This window comes from Sus scrofa, chromosome 3, assembly GCF_000003025.6.
Source record: "Sus scrofa isolate TJ Tabasco breed Duroc chromosome 3, Sscrofa11.1, whole genome shotgun sequence".
NCBI classification, from domain to species: domain Eukaryota; kingdom Metazoa; phylum Chordata; class Mammalia; order Artiodactyla; family Suidae; genus Sus; species Sus scrofa.
Window position 1 is genome coordinate 76,174,743 of NC_010445.4, and position 21,446 is coordinate 76,196,188.

General features: G+C 39.8%; 1 long non-coding RNA gene across 2 annotated transcripts in view; it reads right to left on the reverse strand.

Moving 5' to 3' along the window:
• The window catches only part of LOC110259998, a 114,809-nt gene that overhangs the window by 12,547 nt on the left and 80,816 nt on the right, over nucleotides 1-21,446 (reverse strand). For both annotated transcript variants that reach the window (XR_002342635.1, XR_002342634.1), the window contains one exon: nucleotides 3,761-3,878. This is a non-coding gene — a long non-coding RNA (uncharacterized LOC110259998). The remainder of the gene's footprint in view (nucleotides 1-3,760; nucleotides 3,879-21,446) is intronic.

Here is a 21,446-nt window from a genome sequence, read left to right on the forward strand (position 1 = left end):
TCAGCATTCCTTCCAGCCAGGAGCAGCAGAAAAGGTCTGTGTGTGATGTCAATGGGAGGCAAAAGCACATGCCAGCCCACCAAGCAATTTAGAGCTGAGCCCTCTGTCCCGCCTGGAATCTCCCTGAACCCAGGCAGGAACCATCTGGGTCAGCCAAAGGGTCCACCTGTTTTCTCCAAAAAGCCATCACCCATTAAAAAAAAAAAAAAAAAAAAAAAAAAAAGCCTACATGAGAGCACCCTATACCACCCCTGGATTATCCAGAAACACTCCCCTTCTTTTTCCATTGTTTTTCAATCCTGATTTTGCAAATCTTCAGGCAGCTGCCCTCATCCAAATTCTTAGATATGACCATCAAGACAAAACTTATTCACTCCCTTTCATTTTTGAAAGTGTCTAGCACCACATTTCAGAGGAAATGGAGAGGGAAATTAAGTTAAAATTAACAAAGGACCACTAATACTTTTGTACACTTCAAAATAGTGTTACTATTAAATGTATTACATGCAGGACAAAGATATTCAGGTAACCTGATTTGCTGGGGACCTTTCAACTTTAAAGAAGTACTGAAAAGGGGCAGGGGGTAATATATAGGTAAGAAGTAGATTTATTGAGAGAGATGGAGTGTGGGCCCTCTCAGAAGGTGAGAATGGCCTAAAAGATACACCTTCCATAGACAGAATGCAGTCTGCCTCAAAAAGTGAGAGAGTAGCTGGACACAGGGGCTTTTAAGCAGGTCTTTTGCTTTGTGCATAAAAATGAACTCTGGTTCAAACTACATTTTCCCACCCAGCCCAATCCAGCCATTCCTTCACAGATATGACCTCAGATTAGTAAGGAAATGCCCCACTGTCTTCTGTGTCCCTTCCCCAAACTGGCTTCTCACAAAATGCAGTCACAGAAATAGATTTGCTCATAGTGGTAGCCATTGCCTACATGAAATAGTGGCCATCTCTGCAGATGAAATTTAATTCCAGCAACTGTATTCACAAGCACACCAATCTTTTTATTCATTCATCCATTCATTCAATCAACAAGTAAGAATGGAGCCCTATTCTCTACCATGTCCAATGCTAGGTGACTGGATTAAAAAAAAATGAACAAGAACGACCTATCTCACCTTCTATGAAGCTGATAGTAATTAATAATACATGACTAAAATAACTGCAGATTAGAATAAGTGTCATGAAAAGATAAACAAGAACCTAAAATAAAGACTAACAGGTAAGACTAACCTTGAACTACCTCTGAGGAGGTAGCATTTAATTAGAAACTAAAGAGATAAGAAGGAACTCACGACACTAAATCAAGGCATTACCTTCCAATTACATTCAAGGGGAGGAAGAGCAGGTGCATAGGGCCTCAGGTTGCAATGAACTTGGTGAGTTCAGAGATTAAAAGCTGATTTGCTTGGTAGAGAGTAACCAAGGGGAGAACAACGCAGAAGGAGATGATGTCCACTTCTCTAAGTGTGCTCAACTCCCTGACTGCTCCCCCTTTTGAAGGAAATATGTCTGAATCCAGTCAGGAAGAGGAACGACATACAGAGGGTCCTGAAATCTGCTCTAACTCATAAACAGAAGCAACCACAAATGCTGAGACTTTAAATAACATGGGTAATTTATTGTTTGTGGCATACCTTAGTCCTGAACATACCACACCATCATCTTGGAACACTGTGTTTGAAAATCTGGAGCCCCATAATCCTGGCTCCTAATCCTGATCCACACCCCTTAACCAGTCTAAGATTCAGTCTCCAGCTGACACATGGTGAGATTTGGTAACAGGACTGACTTAAGAAGGTACATATTCACTGAATGCTACTCTTAGTAGAATTTGGCTACTTAGAACTCATTAACTTAGTAGAATTTGGCTACTTAAAACTCATTTACTTTATCAAGTAAACAACTTCTGCTTAATCCTATCCTAAAGCCCACTTGCCCAACAAACACAAAAAAATATATGCTCTAGGAACTCCCATTGTGGCTCCACAGGTTAAGAACCTGACATAGTGTCCCTGAGGATGTGAGTTTGATCCCTGGCCTTGCTCAGTAGGTTAAGCATCTGGAGTTGCCACAAACTGCAGCATAGGTCACAGTTGTGACTCGGATGCAATGTTAGTATGGCTTTGGCATAGGCTGGCACCTGAAGCTCTGATTTGACCCCTAGCCTGGGAACTTCATATGCCTTGGATATGGCCACAAAGAGAAAAAAATGAATGCTCTATGGTAGTGTGGTCCAACAGAAACGTAAACTACAAACGGGAGCCACCTGTATGATTTTAAATTTTCTAGTAGCCGTATTAGAAAAGGTTTTTAAAACACAGAGAAATTAATTTCATAATATATTTAACCCCGCATTTCTAAATCACTATAATTTTAACATATAAGCAACATTATTTGAATTTTAAGGAGACATTTTACATTCCCCTTTTTGCATTGTCTTGGAATATTGAATATGTATTCCATACTTATAGGACATTTCAACTCAAACTAGTCACAATATGAGTGCTTAACAACCACAGATGACTCTAGCTACTATATTGGATAGTGCCGCTCCATAGAGATAATCAGACTTTTAGACATTTGTGCAGTAAAAGCAATCATAAAGATAACTGCAAGACTGATGAAGGTTAAGAGAAAAATAAACGAAGCAATAAAGAGAGAGTCCAATCCTATGCTTCAAAAGTCCATTCTTGCTTCTGAGTGTTGATAAAACTTTCAACTTTCCTGCCTCCCTGAATTATTATTCATGGAGAACTATTATTCATAGATTTAATCATCTATGTATTCATTAACTGAATAAACATTGCTGGAGCACCCTCAGTGTACCAGGTTCTAGGGATGTGGACATGAACAAGTGTAATTCCTGCCCACAAGAGGCTCAATATTTAGGTGGGAATCTTCTAATACAATGAGTAGTCAGCACCCCTCAGGATTTCTCCCTCCCCAGCTAGAATGTAAGAGAAATGGGTTCTTGTTTTTGACTCCTCTGATAACAAGCTGTGAATCCGGAGAAAGCATTTCCCCCATCAGAGCTTTTGCTTCCTTATTTGTAAAACATGTGAGTTGACCTGAATAACTACTAAGTGTCCTTTCAGTCTCAGATTACAACTTCAACCTGAACCCCATTACCCTATGTCTTGTCCTAATGATGAGTGGGAACATGGGAGAGCAAGCTGAAGAAAATATCCTCCCCTACCTCTGGCCCAGGAAAAGATTCAGCTCTCTCCTTCTGAATCCTTTCTCTTTTGTGGCTGCAGGAATGGTCTAGCTTTGTTTTACTTTGCTTTGCTTTAATTACATTCAAAATTAGCAAAACAATCCCCATGGTCCACCTACAAGAATAATTGGCCCATTTGGTACATCTGACTGTGTGGCGAGACCCCCCCTGTCATTACACCAGAGCCCCACACATATTCCGCTCCCAGGTAGATGATGGCTAAGAAACCCAGAGAGCTCATCTAGCCCATCATTAACCTCATTTTGAGACAGCCCCAGGGGCAGTTCTTTAGCCACCGGCACAGCCGGCTGTCAATTGTGTCAAGCCAGTAACATATTAGTTAGCAGGGGAGCAATCCAAAGAGGTAGCCATAGATCCAAATGCCTAAAAGATATTCTGGAATGTGGTAATTATGTCCTGCAGCTGCCAAGGGTGTCCTCTGTGAGTTCACAGATACTAGTTGTACCATGGCAAGAAGAGGATGGATAACAGCAGTCAAGCTGCTAATAACAAACAACAGGTCTTGGTTCAAACTCACCAAACAAGTCTTCAACACTTTAGTCATGATCCATCTTCAGGTTCATACAACTGTTCCCAGGAAACTCTGGTCCCCTTAAAATACGTGCTGTGTATTCTCTCCCTGAACACACGAGGGGCTGGAGAAAGAGGGGTAAAATTAAGAGTAAATAATATGAGGGTTAAAAGGAGAACATTCTTGGTGTTATCATGGATTCTTTGGCTCTAATAAGTGGAATTTCCATGTTTTTAAAAAACAGACAATATTCATACTTTTAAAAATAGTTCATTTGCTCATATTACTAAGCAATATTCAATTGTATGAATATACCAAAAATTTTTTAACCATTCACTTGTTGATGAACACTTGAGTTATTTACAGGTTTGTGCTATTACAAAAAAAGAAGCTACTGTGAACATTTGTGCACAAGAGAGAAGGTTGCAAATGTTAATGTTTGGTGAATTTAGGGAATTTAGGTGAATGGTATATGAGTTAATTGCACTATTCTTGTAACTTTTTCTATGATAGAAATTATTTCAAAATAAAAACATACAAAATGAAGTACAATTCTTGTTGAATCTGATTAAAAGACAATTTTTTAAACAACTACATAGTAAAACTGACTTTTAGTGATACAGTTCAATGAATTTTAAGACATGTATACATACATAACCACTACCACAACTGAACATTTCCATTACTCCAAAAAAAACCCCTCTGCCATGCCTTTATACCCACACCATCTCCCTAACCACAACCTCTGGCAACCACTGATCTCTAAACTATAGTTTTCTCTTTTCAAGAATGTCATATAAATGGAATCATACAGTACGTAAATTTTAAAACTGGCTTCAGCATAATAGCTTTGAGATGCTGCACGTGTCCAAATCGCTGCAAGTGTCCATAGCTTCTTCCTTGAGGCTGCTGACCAGCACCCACCTGCTGCACACTTGGGTTAGTTCCAGTTTGGGGCCATTATGGCCAGAACTTATATAAACATCTGTAAACAGGTCTTCATGTGAGCACAAGTTTCATGTCTCTAGGATAAATACACGTGAGCATGATTGCTAGGTCTTCAGTAAGTGTATGTATAACTTGGTAAGAAACTTCCAGTTTTCTAGTGGGGCTGTGCCATTCTAAACACCTATCAGCAACATATGAGAGTTTCCAGTTGCCTCTCATCTTAATCAGCACTTGGTGTTTTCAGGTTTTAGAGTGTATTGGTATACTACTATGGATTTTTTAACTAAGGTGAAATTGATGTAAAATTATCAGTTTCAACTTTATAGTACACCTGTATCAGGTGGTCAACACAGTATTTCAAAAATTCTATAGATAATGTTCCATTTATAGCTATTAAAAATACTGGATAAATTCCACAGGCTGTACAATATATCCTTGTAGCTTGTTTATTTTACACAGAGTACCTTGTACCTCTTAATACCCCACTCATATCTTTCCCCAACCCCCTTTCCTCTTTCCTTTGGCAATCACTGCCTTGTTACATGGGTGAGTCTGCTTCTTTCGTTTGTGTTAAAGTCACTAGATTTTTATATTCCACATATAAGTGATAACTAGTATTTGTCTTTCTCTGTTTATTTCACTTATCACAATACCCTCCAAGTTCATCCATGCTGCAAATGGCAAAATTTAATTCTTTTTTATGACTGAATAGTGTTCTATTTTATATTATATGTAATTATATATTATATATATGTAATTATATCACATCTTCTTTATCCATTCAGCTATTGATAGACACGTAGGTTGCTTTCATATCTTGGCTATTCCAAAATGCTGCTATGAAGACTGGGGTGCATGTATCTTTCTAAAGTAAGTATTTTCATTTTCTTTGTATATATACCTAGGAGTGAAAATGCTGGATCATATGGTAGTTATATTTTTAGTTGTTTGAGGAACCTCCATACTGTTTTCCACAGTGGCTGCACCAATTTACATTCCCACCAACACTGTACAAAATTCCCTCTTCTTCATATCCTTATCAACATCTGTTATTGTGGTCTTTGATGATAGCCATTCTGACAGATGCAAAATGCTATCTCACTGGTTTGGATTTCATTTCCCTGATGATTAGCAATGATAAGTATCTTTTCATGTGCCTGTTAGCCAGCTGAATATCTTTGGGAAAAAATGTCTATTCATATTTTCTGCCCATTTTTAATCAGTTGTTTGGGGAGTTTGTTGATACTCATTCTCTTGATAGTTTCCTTTGCAGTACAAAAGCCTTTAAGTTTAACTAGGTCCCATTTGTTCATTTTTACTTTTATATCCTTTGCCTTAGGAAACTGATCTAAAAAGATATTGTTACAGTTTATGTCAAAGGCTGCTCTGGTATTGTTTTCTTTTAGGAGTTTTATGGTTTCTGATCTTACATTTAGGTCTTTAACCCATTTGGAGTTTATTTTTACACATGATGTGAGAGACTGTTCAAATTTCATTCATAGCTGTCCAATTTTCCCAGCACCATGTATTGAAGAGACTCTTTTCTCCATTGTATATTCTTGCCACCACTGTCACATATTAAGTGACCATAAGTGTATGGGTTTATTTCTGGGCTCCCTATTCTGTTCCATTGATCTATGCATCAGTTTTTATGACAGCACCATACTGTTTTGATTATTGTAGCTTTGTAGTGTAGTCTGAGGTTAGGGCTTTTGATCCCTCCAGCTCCATTCTTCTTTCTTCAGTCTTCTTTCTCTTTCCCAAATAGCCAAGATCACTTTGGCTATCTGGGGGTCTTTTGTGTTTCCTTACAAAGTTCTAAAATTATTAGTTCTAGTTCTGTAAAAAATGCCATTGGTATTTTGATGGGAATTGAATTGAATCCGCAGATTACCTTTGACAGCATGGTCATTTTTAACAATATTAATTCTTCCAATCCATGAATACAGCACACCATTCCATCTGTTTGTGTCATCTTCAATTTCCTTCATCAGTGTCTTCTAGTTTTCTGAGTACAGGTCTTTTACATCTTTAGGTAGGTTTATTCCTATGTATTTTATTCTTTTTGATAAGTGTAAATGACACTGTTTCTTTAACTTCTCTTTCCAATAGTTGTTAGTGTATAGATATGCAACAGATTTCTGTGTATTAATTTTGTATCATGTAACTTTATCAAATTCATTGATGAGCTCTAGCAGTTTGGGGGGGCATCTTTAGCATTTTCTATGTCTATACAAAGTATAACCTCATCTTCAAATAGTGACAGTTTTATTCTTCCTTTCCAATTGGATTTCTTTTATTTCCTTTTCCTGTCTGTGCTGTGGCTAGGAATTCATTTCTTCTAGTTTGTCCATTTTACTGGAATATAGACTAATGGTGCTTACTTTTAAGAGACCCAAAATGCTGTGGGGAATAGAAATTCCACTCTTACCTCAGGAAACAAAAATTTCAAACCCTATACCTAAAGGAACTAGAAAGAGAAAAGCAAACAAAACTCAAAGTTAGTAGAAAAAAATAAATCATAAAGAGAGAGAAGTAATTGTGAAATAGAGACAGAAAAAGCTAGAAAAATCATTAAACTAAGAGCTAGTTTTTTGAAAAGATAAACAAAATTGATAAACCTTTGGCCAGACTCACCAAGAAAAAACAAGAACTCATATCAATAAAATCAGAAATGAAAAAGGAGAATTTACAGTTGATATCACAGAAATACAAAGGATCACAAGAGATACTACAAATAACTATATTCCAACAAAGTTAACGGATCACAGTTGACATGTGATTCTGACCTAGAGCTTCCCCTGAATTATAAATAGACCAGAGTATTAATTTTTATGGCTGCTCTAACAAATTACCATGAATTTAGTAACATAACACAATTTTATCTTATAGTTCTATAAGTCATAGGTCTAAAATTGAGAATTCCTTCTCTAGCCATTAGGGAAGAATCTGTTTCCTTGCCTTTTCTAGATTCTAGAGGTCACCCCACATTCCTTAGCCGGTGGCCCTTTCCTCCCCTTCAAAGACAGCAGCATACAACACAGCATCTTCTCTCCTCTTGGACTTCTGCTTCCAACTATACTTCATCTCTGACTGCCTCCCTCTCATAAGAACCTTTTTGATTACATCAGGCCCATCCTAAAAAACCAGCATTATCTTCCAATTGTAAGATATTTAATTTATTCACAACTGCTAAGTCCTTTTTGGCACGTAAGGTAACACAATCACAAATGCCAGGGATTAGGATGTAAATATCTTTGGGGCCATTATTCAGCCTATCATACCATATGCTCTAGAAAATTCCTTTGGAGAACCACAGAAGTTTTTTGATAAGAATTATCTGTGGGGTCTAAGTATATAGCAACATGCTTGATTCACCCACACTTCCAGTTATTGATGAAAAAGTGATCCTTCAATCAAATTCAGAACCAAAACATGTCTTTGGACCAATTAGTCCACTAAGATATACCATTAAAAAGTGAAAATACTTTTCTACCTCCAGGGCATTAGGTTTAATTCGCCCTTTTTCTGGTCTTCTAGTCTTGTACCATATGGATGGATGGACAGATATGCAGCCTTATAAAAATTAGTTATAATTGTTCCTTTAATGTATAGCATTTGAAAAGTAAATTTTAACTGAGCCACAACTGAATGTCTTGTCTTTTGGGGCTTCAGTAACTATGTGACAATTTGCCAGAACCTGAGGCAAGAAGGATGCAGCTCTTACTGTGCCCCTCTATTATTTAGTTTTTTATTAAGATTTCTACTTTTATTACATGTAATAGAGGTCAGTTTCATTACTGCCAATCTGCAAGCTGCTACAGTCACTCTGGGAGATGTTAGCCTGTCTCCACTGAACCAGCTGGGTCACAGAATTCTGCAATAGGTCTCACTTTTCAGCTTTAAGAACAAAAACAAAAAAAAATTAACCACAGAGAGAACAGCATTACCTGACTTTCACCACCACCCTCAGGACAATGGCAGTGATAAACTGACATCACAGTGCCTGTAGAGGTGCAATACCATGAACAGAGGCTATATCCACTTGGCAGACCCCAAGAAATTTTTGAAAGAAACAACCACCACTGAACTTAAAGCTGGGCTGAATTGCCTTATAAGAAGATACTCACTGAACAAGACTAATACGACATGGAAAGACATCTCCAATATTCCACTGTGGAGAAGTAACACCACCTTAGCTTAATATGTGTACAAGTAAGAAAGAAAAACACCAAAATATCGATGATTAGCTCAGGGATCCTGTAATACAGTTACCTTTTCATTATTTTTCTTGCTACTTGTATTTTCTAAATTTTATGCAATGAAAATATTAAAAAGTTCCTTTTATAAAATTTTAAAAAATTTAAATTGACAAAAAACCAGTGATACGCACCTCAGCAACAAGCTAACCAAGTCATGTACGAGCCCTGAATAAATCAGAGGCAAAACTTCATTTGAATTTGCGTAAGCTAAAGTAAAATTTCTTCATTTTTAAGCTATATATGAGGCATGTATTAAATGGCAAATACTGTTCTTAGTGATAGGAATACAGTGTTAAACAAGGTAAGCAAGGTCCCTTGTGGGGACAGAGGAAAACTATAAAATACACTAAATGCCAAGTAGTTCTAAGCACAATGACAAAAACAAAACAGGTGCTGTGATAGTGACTACAGGCCTCTTTTAAGATGGATGGCTGGAGAAGCCCTCTCTGAAGAAGGAACATGTGAGCTCAGGCCTGAGTGAGAAAAAGGAAGTGGCCATGAGAAAAGCAAGGATGAGCACTTCAGGCAGAGGGAACAGCCAGAGAAAAAGTCCTACAGTGGAAATAAGCCTGATGTGTTCATGGACAAGAAGAAGGTTGGTATGGCCCAGAGTTTTCTGAACAAGGAAGCAAATGGAACAACATGAACTCAGACATGGAAGCAGACAAGTCTCAGAGGGCCCTGCAGACTAGCATTAGGATTTGAATTGTTCTATGTGTAATTGGTAATCACTGTGGGGCTCTAATAAGGGGAACAGGATCTGATTTACATTTTCAAAAGATCCATCTAGTTGCTATGATAGAATTGGACTGGAGGGTGAAAGAACATATCAGAGTCTAGCTAGGAAGCTACTGTAATAATGTCATTGACAACTGGCAGACATCTGAACAAAGATGGTCACAGCAGAGGTGGAAAAAAGTAGATAGATTATCGTGAAATAGAGCTTAGAGGGCTTCTGATGGATTAGATGACAGAGAAAGAAATTATTTAAGGATAACAACCATTTATTCAACAAGTGTCTATGAGAGCTTAAAATGTGCTAGGCACTCACCTACTGCTGAGCAGCTGACACATGGTGGCTCCATTCACTGAGAAGGGCAAGGCTAGGGTAGGAGCAGGCCTGGGATAGAAGGAGACAAAAGTTCTGCTTGGGGCAGGTTAAGCTTCAGATGCTATGTTCTATCTGTTCTTACAGATAAATACCAAAATCCAGAGCTTTAATATAATAAGACTGAATTCCTTGCTCAGATAAAATCCAAATCAGTTATTCCTGACTGGGAGGCAGCTCTCCTGCAGGTGGAGATTCAGAGACTCGTGTTCCTTCCATGTTATGGCCTATCCACCTTCAACATTTGGCTTTAAAAGTCCCTGTGCTCATCTGCATCCATTGGGAAGACAAAGAGGATGAACAATCAGACATAGGAAGTTTTTCACAGACCAAACCTGGAAGTGATAGACATCACTTCTGCTGACATGCCACGGGCTAGAAATCTGCCGCATGGCCATGCCCGTCATCAAGGGAAGCTGGCATGTGCAGTCCAGCTGTGTGTTCAGGAAGAGGAAATGAGTTGGGAGACTTTCCAGAAGTGTCTCCTACAGACGCCTACTAAGTTATCCAGTAGAGAGATTATGGAGCAGGTGAATGTCCAGTTGATCCTTCAACAGAGCAGGTGTTAGGGGTATGGATCCTCTGCACAGCTGAAAATCTGTGTATAACTTCTAGAAGGCCCTCCTCAGTATCCACAGTCCCACACCTGTGGATTCAAACCACCACAGATCATGTGGCGCTATAGTGTTTGCTATGAATAAATCCTCATGTAAGGGGGCGCCGTGCAGTTCAAACCCGTGTTGTTCATGGGTCACCTGTACAAGTGCAGGGGAGTGATCTGAGCTAGAGATAAAATTCTGAGCACAGTCACTCTGTAAAGGATGATATTATCGAATCTAGAATGGAGAGAGAGAGAAGTGAAAGCCCTAGTCATGCCATCCTTTGGAGGTCGAGCAGAGCTGGTCGAGGAGCCAGCAAAGGAGGCTAAGACTGAGCTGCCAGTGATGTGGGAGCAGATCCAGAAAGCTACTGTCATGAAAAATATGAGAAAAACTGTTTCAAGAAGGACAGTGGCAAGTGATACCAAAAGTTGCTGAGGGCTTCCAGTACTATGTTGAGTAACAGTGGTGAGAGCAGGCATCCTTGTCTTGATTCAGATTTTAGTGCGAAGGCTTTCAGCTTCTCTCCATTGAGTATCATATTTGCTGTGGGTTTGTCATAAGTGGCTTTTATTATGTGAAAGTATGTTCCCTCTACACCCACTCTGGTAAGAGTTTTTATCATGAATGGATGTTGGACGTTGTCAAATGATTTTCGGCATCTATTGAGATGATCATGTGGTTTTTTTGTTAATGTGTTGTATGACACTGACTGATTTGTATATGTTGATCCATCCTTTTGCACCTGGAATGAATCCCACCTTGTCATAGGGTATGATCTTTTTGATATGCTATTGGATTCGGTTGGCTAAAATTTTGTTGAGAATTTTTCTGTCTATATTCATCAAAGATATTGGCCTAAAGTTTTCTTTTTTGGTGGTATCTTTGTCTGGTTTTGGAATTAGGGTGATGGTGGCATCATAGAATGTCTTTGGGAGTGTTCCTTCTTCTTCAACTTTTTGAAAAAGAAGGTTGCGTATAAGAGCTCCTCTTTGTATGTTTGGTAGAATTCACCTGTGAAGCTATCTGGTCCTGGAATTTTATTTGCATGGAGTGTTTCATGACATATTCAGTTTCATTTCTAGTGATCAGTCTGTTCAGTCGGTCTATTTCTTCTTCATTCAGTTTTGGCAGCCTGTTAAGTACTGGAAGTCCTAGCCAGAGCAATCAGACAAACAAAAGAAATAAAAGGCATCCAAATAGGAAGAGAAGAGGTAAAACTGTCACTCTATGCAGATGACATGATACTATACATAGAAAACCCTAAGGACTCAACCCAAAAACGACTTGAACTGATCAACAAATTCAGCAATACAGCAGGACATAAGATTAACATTCAGAAATCAGTCGCATTTCTGTATACTAACAATGAAATATTAGAAAAGGAATACAAAAACACAATACCTGTCAAAACTGCACCCCAAAAAATCAAATACCTGGGAATACACCTGACCAAGGAGGTAAAAGACTTACATGCTGAGAACTATAAAACATTAATCAAAGAAATTAAAGAAGATGTAAAGAAATGGAAAGATATTCCATGCTCCTAGGTGGGAAAAATTAATATTGTAAAAATGGTCATACCACCCAAACCAATCTACAGAGTCAACGCAATCCCTATCAAATTACCCAGGACATTTCTCACAGAACTAGAACAAACAATCCAAACATTTACATGGAACCACAAAAGACCCAGAATTGCCAAAGCAATCCTGAGGAACAAAAACCAAGAAGGGGGCATAACTCTCCCAGACTTCTGGCAATTATTACAAAGCCACGGTCAACAAGACAGTGTGGTACTGGTACCAAAACACACATACACACCCATGGAACAGAACAGAGAATCCAGAAATAAACCCTGACACCTATAGTCAATTAATCTTTGACAAAGGAGGCAAGAACGTAACATGGGAAAAAGACAGTCTGTTCAGCAAGCATTGCTGGGAAACCTGGACAGCTGCATGCAAACCAATGAAACTGGAACACACCCTCACACCATGCACCAAAATAAACTCAAAATGGCTGAAAGACTTAAATGTAAGACAAGACACCATCAAACTCCTGGAAGAGAACATCGGCAAAACACTCTCTGACATCAACCTTACGCCATGTTTCCTCAGCTCAGTCTCCCAAAGCAACAGAAATAAGAGCAAAAATAAACCCATGGGACCTATTCAAACTGACAAGCTTTTGCACAGCAAAGGAATCCAAAATGAAAACAGAAAGACAACTTCCAGAATGGGAGAAAATCATTTCAAATGATGCACCCTATAAGGGCTTGATCTCTAGAATATACAACTTATACAACTCAACAGCAAAAAAGCCAACAACCCGATGGAAAGGTGGGCAAAAGACCTGAATAGACCGTTCTCCAAGGAAGATGTACAGATGGCCAACAAGCACATGAAAAAATGCTCAACATCCCTGATCAATAGAGAAACGCAAATCAAAACTACCATGAGATTACCACCTCACACCAGTCAGAATGGCCATCGTTAATAAGTCCACAAATAACAAATGCTGGAGGGGGTGGTGGAGAAAAGGGAACCCTCCTGCACTGTTGGTGGGAATGTAAGCTGGTACAACCACCATGGAGAACAGTATGGAGGTATCTCAGAAATCTATACACAGAACTACCACATGACCCAGCAACCCCACTCTTGGGCATATATCCAGACAAAACTTTCCTTAAAAAAGACACATGTACCCACATGTTCATTGCAGCACTATTTCCAGGACATGGAAACAACCCAAATGTCCATCGACAGATGATTGGATTAGGAAGATGTGGTATATATACACAGTGGAATACTACTCAGACATAAAAAAGAACAAAATAATGCCATTTGCAGCAACATGGATGGAACTAGAGACTCTCGTACTAAGTGAAATAAGTCGGAAAGAGAAATACCATATGATATCACTTATATCTGGAATCTAATATAAGGCACAAATGAACCTTCCCACAGAAAAGAAAACCATGGACTTGGAGAACAGACTTGTGGTTGCCAAGGGGGAGAGAAAGGAAGTGGGGTGGACTGGGAGCTTGGAGTTAATAGACTCAAACTATTGCTTTTGGAATGGATTAGCAATGAGATCCTGCTGTGTAGCACTGGGAACTATGTCTAGTCACTTATGATGGAGCATGATAATGTGAGAAAAAATAATGTATACATGTAGTATAACTGGGTCACCATGCTGTACGGTAGGAAAAAAAATAATGTATTGGGGAAATGTTTTTTAAAAATGAAAGGAAAAAAAGCTGCTGAGGGGACCAATAAGCTGAAGACAAAGTGGGGACCAGAGAATTTAGAAACATAAAGGTCCTTGGTGACCCTGATAGAGCAGTTTTAGTGGAAAAACAAAAATGGGAGTAGATTGGGGGAGAAGGTGAAGTGAAGAAGTGGAGAGAAACTACAGACAACAATATCAGGATTTTTTTTTTTTTGGCTAAATGCATGGCATGTGGAAGTTCCTGGGCCAGGGATCGAACCCATGCCAGAGCAGCAACCCAAGCCACTGCAGTGAAAACACCAGATCCTTAACTCACTGCTCCACAAGAGAACTCCAGTATCAGGATGTTTTGCTGTGGAGAGAAATGGAGAAGTGAATGTGGGTACAAGTCACCTTATGTGTGTGTTTTAAGCTAGAAAACACTAGAGGATGTGCAGATGTTCACAGTGATGATCCAGTCTAGAGGAACGGTGAGAGAGCAAACAAAAGAGAAAAGTACTGCACAAAGTCCTTGAGAAGAGATGAGAACAGGATCCAGAAACAGGTGGGTGGGTTGGATTTAAATAAGGACAGAACACTATAACAATGGAAGGTGTGAGTATAGGTACAGATCCAAGTGGTAGAAAGTAGGGAGAATTCCTTTTTTTTTTTTTTTTAAGAGCCACATCTGTGGCATGTGGAAGTTCCCAGGCTAGGAGTTGATTTGGAACTGCAGCTGCCAGCCTACATGACAGCTCACGACAATCCCAGATTCTTAACCCACTGAGCGAGGCCAGGGATCGAACCTGCATCCTCATGGATCCTAGTCAGGTTCATAACCCACTGAATCACAATGAGAGCTTTCCCTAATAAAGTACAAAGGAAGTTCCTCAACCGGCAGTGAACCAAGGATATAGGAGATCTGAAGAAGGACAGTAAAAAGCAACTTGGTGAGAAAGAACTTCCTGACTAGGGAAGTGCAGTAGGAATGCCATGTGGATAAGAACTCATTTGAGATTTGTGGCCCTGATTTCCATGTGAGATCGGCTAGCCCGACTGTATGTTTTCTCCAAAAAGTTTCAGCTACTCAAGTACAGACTGGAGAAGACAGTTGGATGGTATTAACCAGGAGGACCACAAAATCAGAGAGGGGCACAGGAGACAGGCGTGATGGTAACCAGCTAGGGAATCCTAGCTGGGAAAGGTAGAAAGTGTGGACATGAGGACAAGATAGGATAGTGAGCCCAGGGAAGTATACCTGGCCTGGAGTCACAATGTAGCAATAACGTCATCAGTATGACAGGGAGAGTGGGAGGAGAAAATGACCTGGGATGTGAAGGGGTAGAACAACTGAGAGGCCACAATGTTCACGGATCAAATACCTAATACTGGAGTTCCCTTTCCTTTCCACCAGAGGAAAGGACAGCAGGGCGCTGAAGACTAAATCAAGGAGTTTGGTAGACTGACATATTATATGGTTTTCCATTTGTACCCCCATTACCCTTCTCCACCCTGCACTGTATGGAAACATGAACAAGCTGCCTTGCCCGCTGGCTTCCAAATGAAAGATTGAAGAGAAAGAGAAGTGTGACCATTACCTCCTTTGCTCTACTGTTTCAGGACTGCTATGGACCAACCCTGTCCCTTTAACAGAGACTCAGCTCCTGTTGACAGCATCCTCAAACAGCCTTCCCCCTCACCCCCCCTTCAGTCTTAGATTTGTAACAAAGGAGCTCTACTGTTACTAGCCCCAGGCACACCATGCTTGGGATTTCCCTCAGCCTAACCACACTTTTGTAAATAGTCCCTTTATTAAACTCTTCTCAAATTATCCTAATTTGAGTGGGCCATCTGTTTCCTGCTGGGAGCCTACTGATATAGTAGATGACAGCAATATGAATACCTACCTTCTAAGGTCCTCATAAAGATTAGAGAAAATATATGCAAAGCATCTAGCACAGTGTCTGGCACATGAAAGACATTCAACTAATAGGGGGGATGGGGGACACGGCAGTTGTTTTAGTTATTGTTAGTACAAATGTGTATACACAGGCCCAAGCACGTCTCTAATTCACAACTAGTCGTTACACTCAAGTCACATTGAAGCACCTGGCTTCTGCTAGTACCAAGGAACTCAGGTCTAGGGGCAGTCAGTCAAAGCAATTACATGAACAAGTACATCCAAAAAAAAGAAAGGAGTAGAATTTCAAGAAAAAGATTTCAACAAACCAGTTGGCTTCTAGAGTGATCCCTGCAGACAGGCCAACTGAATCTATCTGTGGCAAGGGAGGGAAGTCTGTGGAGAATGAGAGAATGGAGACACGCCCACACCCTGCACCTCACACACACCTCTCTGCTACTGCACTCCACAGCTGAGGTCTCCTCCCCGAGCCCAACAGGAGAATGGCCATCTTAACATCATTTAGTAATGGACTTGATTTTTCAGCTACAATGCATAGTAAGTGAAATTTTCTATTTACAAACTAACAAAATCTACCTAAATTTTGTTAGAATATGGGCTCCAGAACACAGCTGGGTGTTTCATAAAGGTTCAAAGCCTAGATTAGCTGGTGCTACAGATGTTATCCAGAGGTTGAAGTTATAGAGGGACAGCTTCCCTCTTCAAAGTCAGACCCCCATCTCCAAAATGTGGAATATGGAAACCACCAGCTCAGGATGTGCCAAAGCAAAACCCAGATTAGAGCCTCCTTATGACATATATGAACAAATTTGAGGGGAAAAAATACCAAGACGGCAAGAAGAAACTCAAAAAGGATCCAACTCATTTGTCTGTTTTGCAGTACAGTGGAATCACATGTGTGCTACCACCAATGCTCAGTGTAAACCAGATCGGACAAGAAAGCTCCCTTTTCTGTGATCCATCTGATCAGCCCACACTCCCTCGCTTAAAGCTCTCAGTGCGTCCCACTGCCCTCCCAGGAGAAATCAAAATCCCTCATACTGCCTCAACCTGTGTCACTCTTCACAATGCTGCCACACTTGACTTCAGCTGGCTCTTCAGTCCTCACCTGCATCGTGCTCTCTCAGGCAACAGAGCCCAGCGGCAAGCACATATTCTGCCCTCTTACTGACCCTCTTCCTACCATGCCACTCACCACTATTTATACTTATTCATACTTTGGGACTCAGTATATTTTATTTCCTCCAGAAAGACTTCCATGACTCCCCAGAATAATTATGTCGATCTGTAATAGCCTCCTCTAGCCCTCTGTAGTCACAAAAATTCAGCACTTTTAATTACTTTTTGATGTCTGTTTTTCCCACTAGACAATGTACCCCACGAGGGCAAAGAATGTATCTGTCTTGCTCTAAACTATAGCCTAAGCATCTGCTACATGGTAGTCCCTCAGTAAACACTTACTGAATAAATGGATCATTGTATAATGCATATAAAAATATTGTGCAGACCTGCTAAAAACATGTAAATTATATAGTTAGGTACTTTTAAAAAGGTATACTGCAATGTAGAGTATAAAAAATTAGAAATTGCCTTTTTTGTCCCAATTTAGGTAATTTTGATTGTTTTAAAATAGATAATTTCATTTACAGTGTGTTACAATTAAAAACAAAACCCATTACCAAAGGATGGTAAGACAGCCGTTAAGAAAGAAGGTAGTGAATACTAGGGGCCTAAGGATTCACCAGTGATAAATCATTACACATCAATCCTTTATTTTTTAATGAGGTTAATGCATGGTATGTCAGGGAAAACGTTACAGAATAGAAGGTATTTTATTCATTGAACACATATGTATATATTGAGCCTTCACTGTGCATTAGAATCTGGAAGTATGACATGGCAGCGAGCAAGATCCCTGCCGTTACATAGCCAACAAATATTCTCCTATATGTAGCACCAAGTGGAGAAATGAGGGCAGAATGACATCGCATAGAGTTGAACCTGTAATAGTTGATTCAATAACCAATAACTAGTCTTGGCTTGGTTTTTACAAATAAAGTTGAAGACCTACATAGTTTGTTGCATTTCTGGTAGGAGTGGGATTGGGTTTTAGAGAGCACTGCATTTCAACAACCATAAAAATGCTGCTTATCTTTGACCTAGTAATTTGACCTCTATAATTTACACTAGGAATTTACCCTATGAAAATAATTCGGAAGAAGAAATTTTAAAATATGCAGTAATATCTTTGTTACAGTATTTTGAGAATGATTAAGTACAGAAAATGATCTGATTATCCAACAATAAAATAATGTATAGTATAGTATGGCAGAACCACAAGATAGAATATCATGCAACTGTCTCCCATTTTCATTTTGAAGATTGTAGCAATCTGGAAAATACTTTAGTGTGATTTTATTACCAGACTACAAAATTTTGTCTGTTTTATGATTACAAAGTCATACGGTTTTTTTTCTGTATATGAACTAAGAAAAAATAATAGAACTTTATGATAGTATATTAGAAAAATCACACGGTTTTTTTTTTTACTTTTTACATTTTTATTTCCAATCTTGTTAAAAACAGAAAACATTTTAATTATAAACTCTTTTATTCACTGTATGGCTTATCATATTTTGATTGTACACAGGATTCAAAAAGAAAAAAATCATTTTTAAGACTTATTAAGGATATTAAGCTCTTACTAGGGTTCAAAACATCAGCTATAAAAAAAAAAAAGCAGAGAGGTGGCTTCCTGTCACTGACATGTAAGAGACCTGGAAGTTTTCACTCCTGAAGAGCAGCAAACAGTGCGATGTGGCTGTTAACACAAGTAATCTAGAGCATGCTAATAAAGCAACTTGGGAGGAAATCTGTCCCCTGCATCCCTGACAATCAGACCGCACTTTGGGAATGCCCTCGATTTCTCTGTCAAGCCTTGAGCAGGACTCTGACAAACCAGATTTGTTGCACAGGGGATAGACCAAGACAAGGAGAGGTCTGAAACTCCTCCACTTCAATATGAGCAGCTGTTGAGGGAAGAGGCAACATTAACCTGGAGACGATGTCACACTGTTATGATTCTCATCTTGGGGATGGAAGTTTTATTAAAATGTACTCTTTTTTTATGTAGTTAAAAATGATGAGGGGTGGACGCCTCCTCTTTCAATCAGAAAGCTTCATTTCCCCAAAGTAACTGTGGCACATGTCCACCTCTATCAAAATGCTAACTGTTCAAAACTGGACCTTGCCCTCCCATGCGGCAGGCCTCACCCCCTCTCTACTCTCCACCCCTTGCCTACATGCACCCATGGCCAGGTCTATCCTCACCATTCACAAATCTTCAAATGCACAATATTCTCCTAGGCCTCCATGCTCTTTCCATTCTTCAGAACTTCCCCGCTGCCTTGGTGATTCCGTCAAGCCTGACTCTCCCTGACCACCCTGGAGAGCTTAGCCCTCTTCCCTCTCTGGGCTTCCATGGCACCTGGCATGCACCTCCACCAGGAAATACCACCTTATAATGGGTGACTGATTCATCTTCACCAGTGACTGTGAGTTTCCTGCACCTACGTCATTTCACTGTTTCATCCCAAGTGCTTGGCACGTTGTCTTATACTGAATAGACACTCTGCTACTACTAGTCAAATCATCCTCCTCTTCCTTTGCAAAATCCATTTTAGGAGTTCCCGTTGTGGCACAGTGGTTAACGAATCCAACTAGGAACCATGAGGTTGCGGGTTTGGTCCCTGCCCTTGCTCAGTGGGTTAACGATCCGGCGTTGCTGTGAGCTGTGGTGTAGGTTGCAGACACGGCTCGGATCCCGCGTTGCTGTGGCTCTGGCGTAGGCCGGTGGCTACAGCTCCGATTCGACCCCTAGCCTGGGAACCTCCATATGCCGCAGGAGTGGCCCAAAGAAATAGCAAAGACAAAAAAAAAAAAATCCATTTTAACCATTTTCCTGGGGAGAAGATGTCTCTTATTGCAGAATATCTTGGGCAAATGTTGGAAAGGCACTACCTTTTGTGAAACAGGTACAAGATAGTTTCTTTCTCCTTCCTTAAACTCCATGAACAAGAGTCCCTCCAATGGTACAGCTCCTAAAACCACTACAAATGTGTGTAAATTCCATCAGTCTAAAACACAAACATAGGCAAGTGCTTTAACTCATGCTATGAACTCTGCCATTGTTGGGTGGTTGGCTTTTTCAAAAAAAAAACCATTCCGTCTCACATAAATCTATATCCCCCCCCCACCAAATGAAATATAATACCCTCGCTTTCCTCTAGCAGTTAGATAATCATCTCCTTGTTTTATAGGAAATGATTTAGAAGAGAAAAGAATTGGTCTGACAGGCTCACAAGTTTTAGAAAGTGCCTACCATGATAGTCCCTTTCTTCCTTGCCCTATTTCTTCTCATCTCTACACATGTGTGCACTCACACACACACAAAAACACACATGCACACCCTTGCATATGCTCACACTGAAATCTGAGTCTCTGTTATATTAAGCCAAGAAGCGAATCATGCCATTAATAGCCTGTGTTAAGTCTAAGCATATTCTTCTATCTCTAAATTGCTTCCTGAATATTCTTTGTCTGCTAACTATTTTCCCAGCTCTCTATCACTAACTCAAGTCTAGGTAAATAAAGAGGATCCTCAATTATGCAGCCCTTCAATCTGGATGGGAGAAAACACTCACTTGGTACTTTCAGCATGTTTGGGAAGAGGGGAACCCACCATCTTATTGTTTTGACCCTGCCTTCAAGGCTTCCCCTTGAGGCCACAGATATCTACCTTCTAGCCAGCAATAGCACATCTCTAACGAGAGGCAGTCATTTCCTTACATGCTTCCCCAAATGCTCCTTCAGTTTATGCTTCACAGTGTTCACCCTGAGCAGACAGGAGGTGACACAATGTAGGTGAAGGTAACATGACAGAGGCCACCACTACTCATCACTTCCTGAGATGGAAGAGCCCTCGGGGTGCTCAAGAGAATGAGAAACTTTTTTTCTTTACCACTGATGTTTATTGATTTGTCCAGTTCATAGGGAGCATCCCTTAATGTTCTGCTTTCATGTTTCTGCTTTGTTGCATGGGTGCAGAAAAGAATATTGCAAATTGATCTGTCTTCCCAGCCTCAGTTGGGACTGGACTCCTATTACTTTAGTTTCTCGAGCCTGTCACTGCACGCTCACATTCCAGGGCATATATAATCAGCCTAGCTAAACAGAGTTGAGCTGATTAATCTCTAATATTCTCGCCTGAGTCCACTGATAGCATGCCTGTTTGATGATCTCTGCCATAGATAGCCACTTCTGGTTGTTTGATCCTTGCCCTTCACCTTGGGGCCAGCTCTTCTAGTACCTAAGTTGACTACACATACCTTGCACTACTTATGCTTGAAGAAAACTGTACTGTCTTGGTGCTATGAAAGCCTAAAAGAAGGGTTTTTAAGGGAGACCTGTTTCCCTTACCAGTTGAGCAGCATTTGAGAACCAATCATATATCCATTAAACCAAAAAAAGACATTTTCCATAACCTACAATATTACGCCTGTACTTTAGGATCTACCCATTCATTCTGATTTAGCTCATGTGCTAATTATGATCAATGGATTTCCATAAGAACATAAAACTG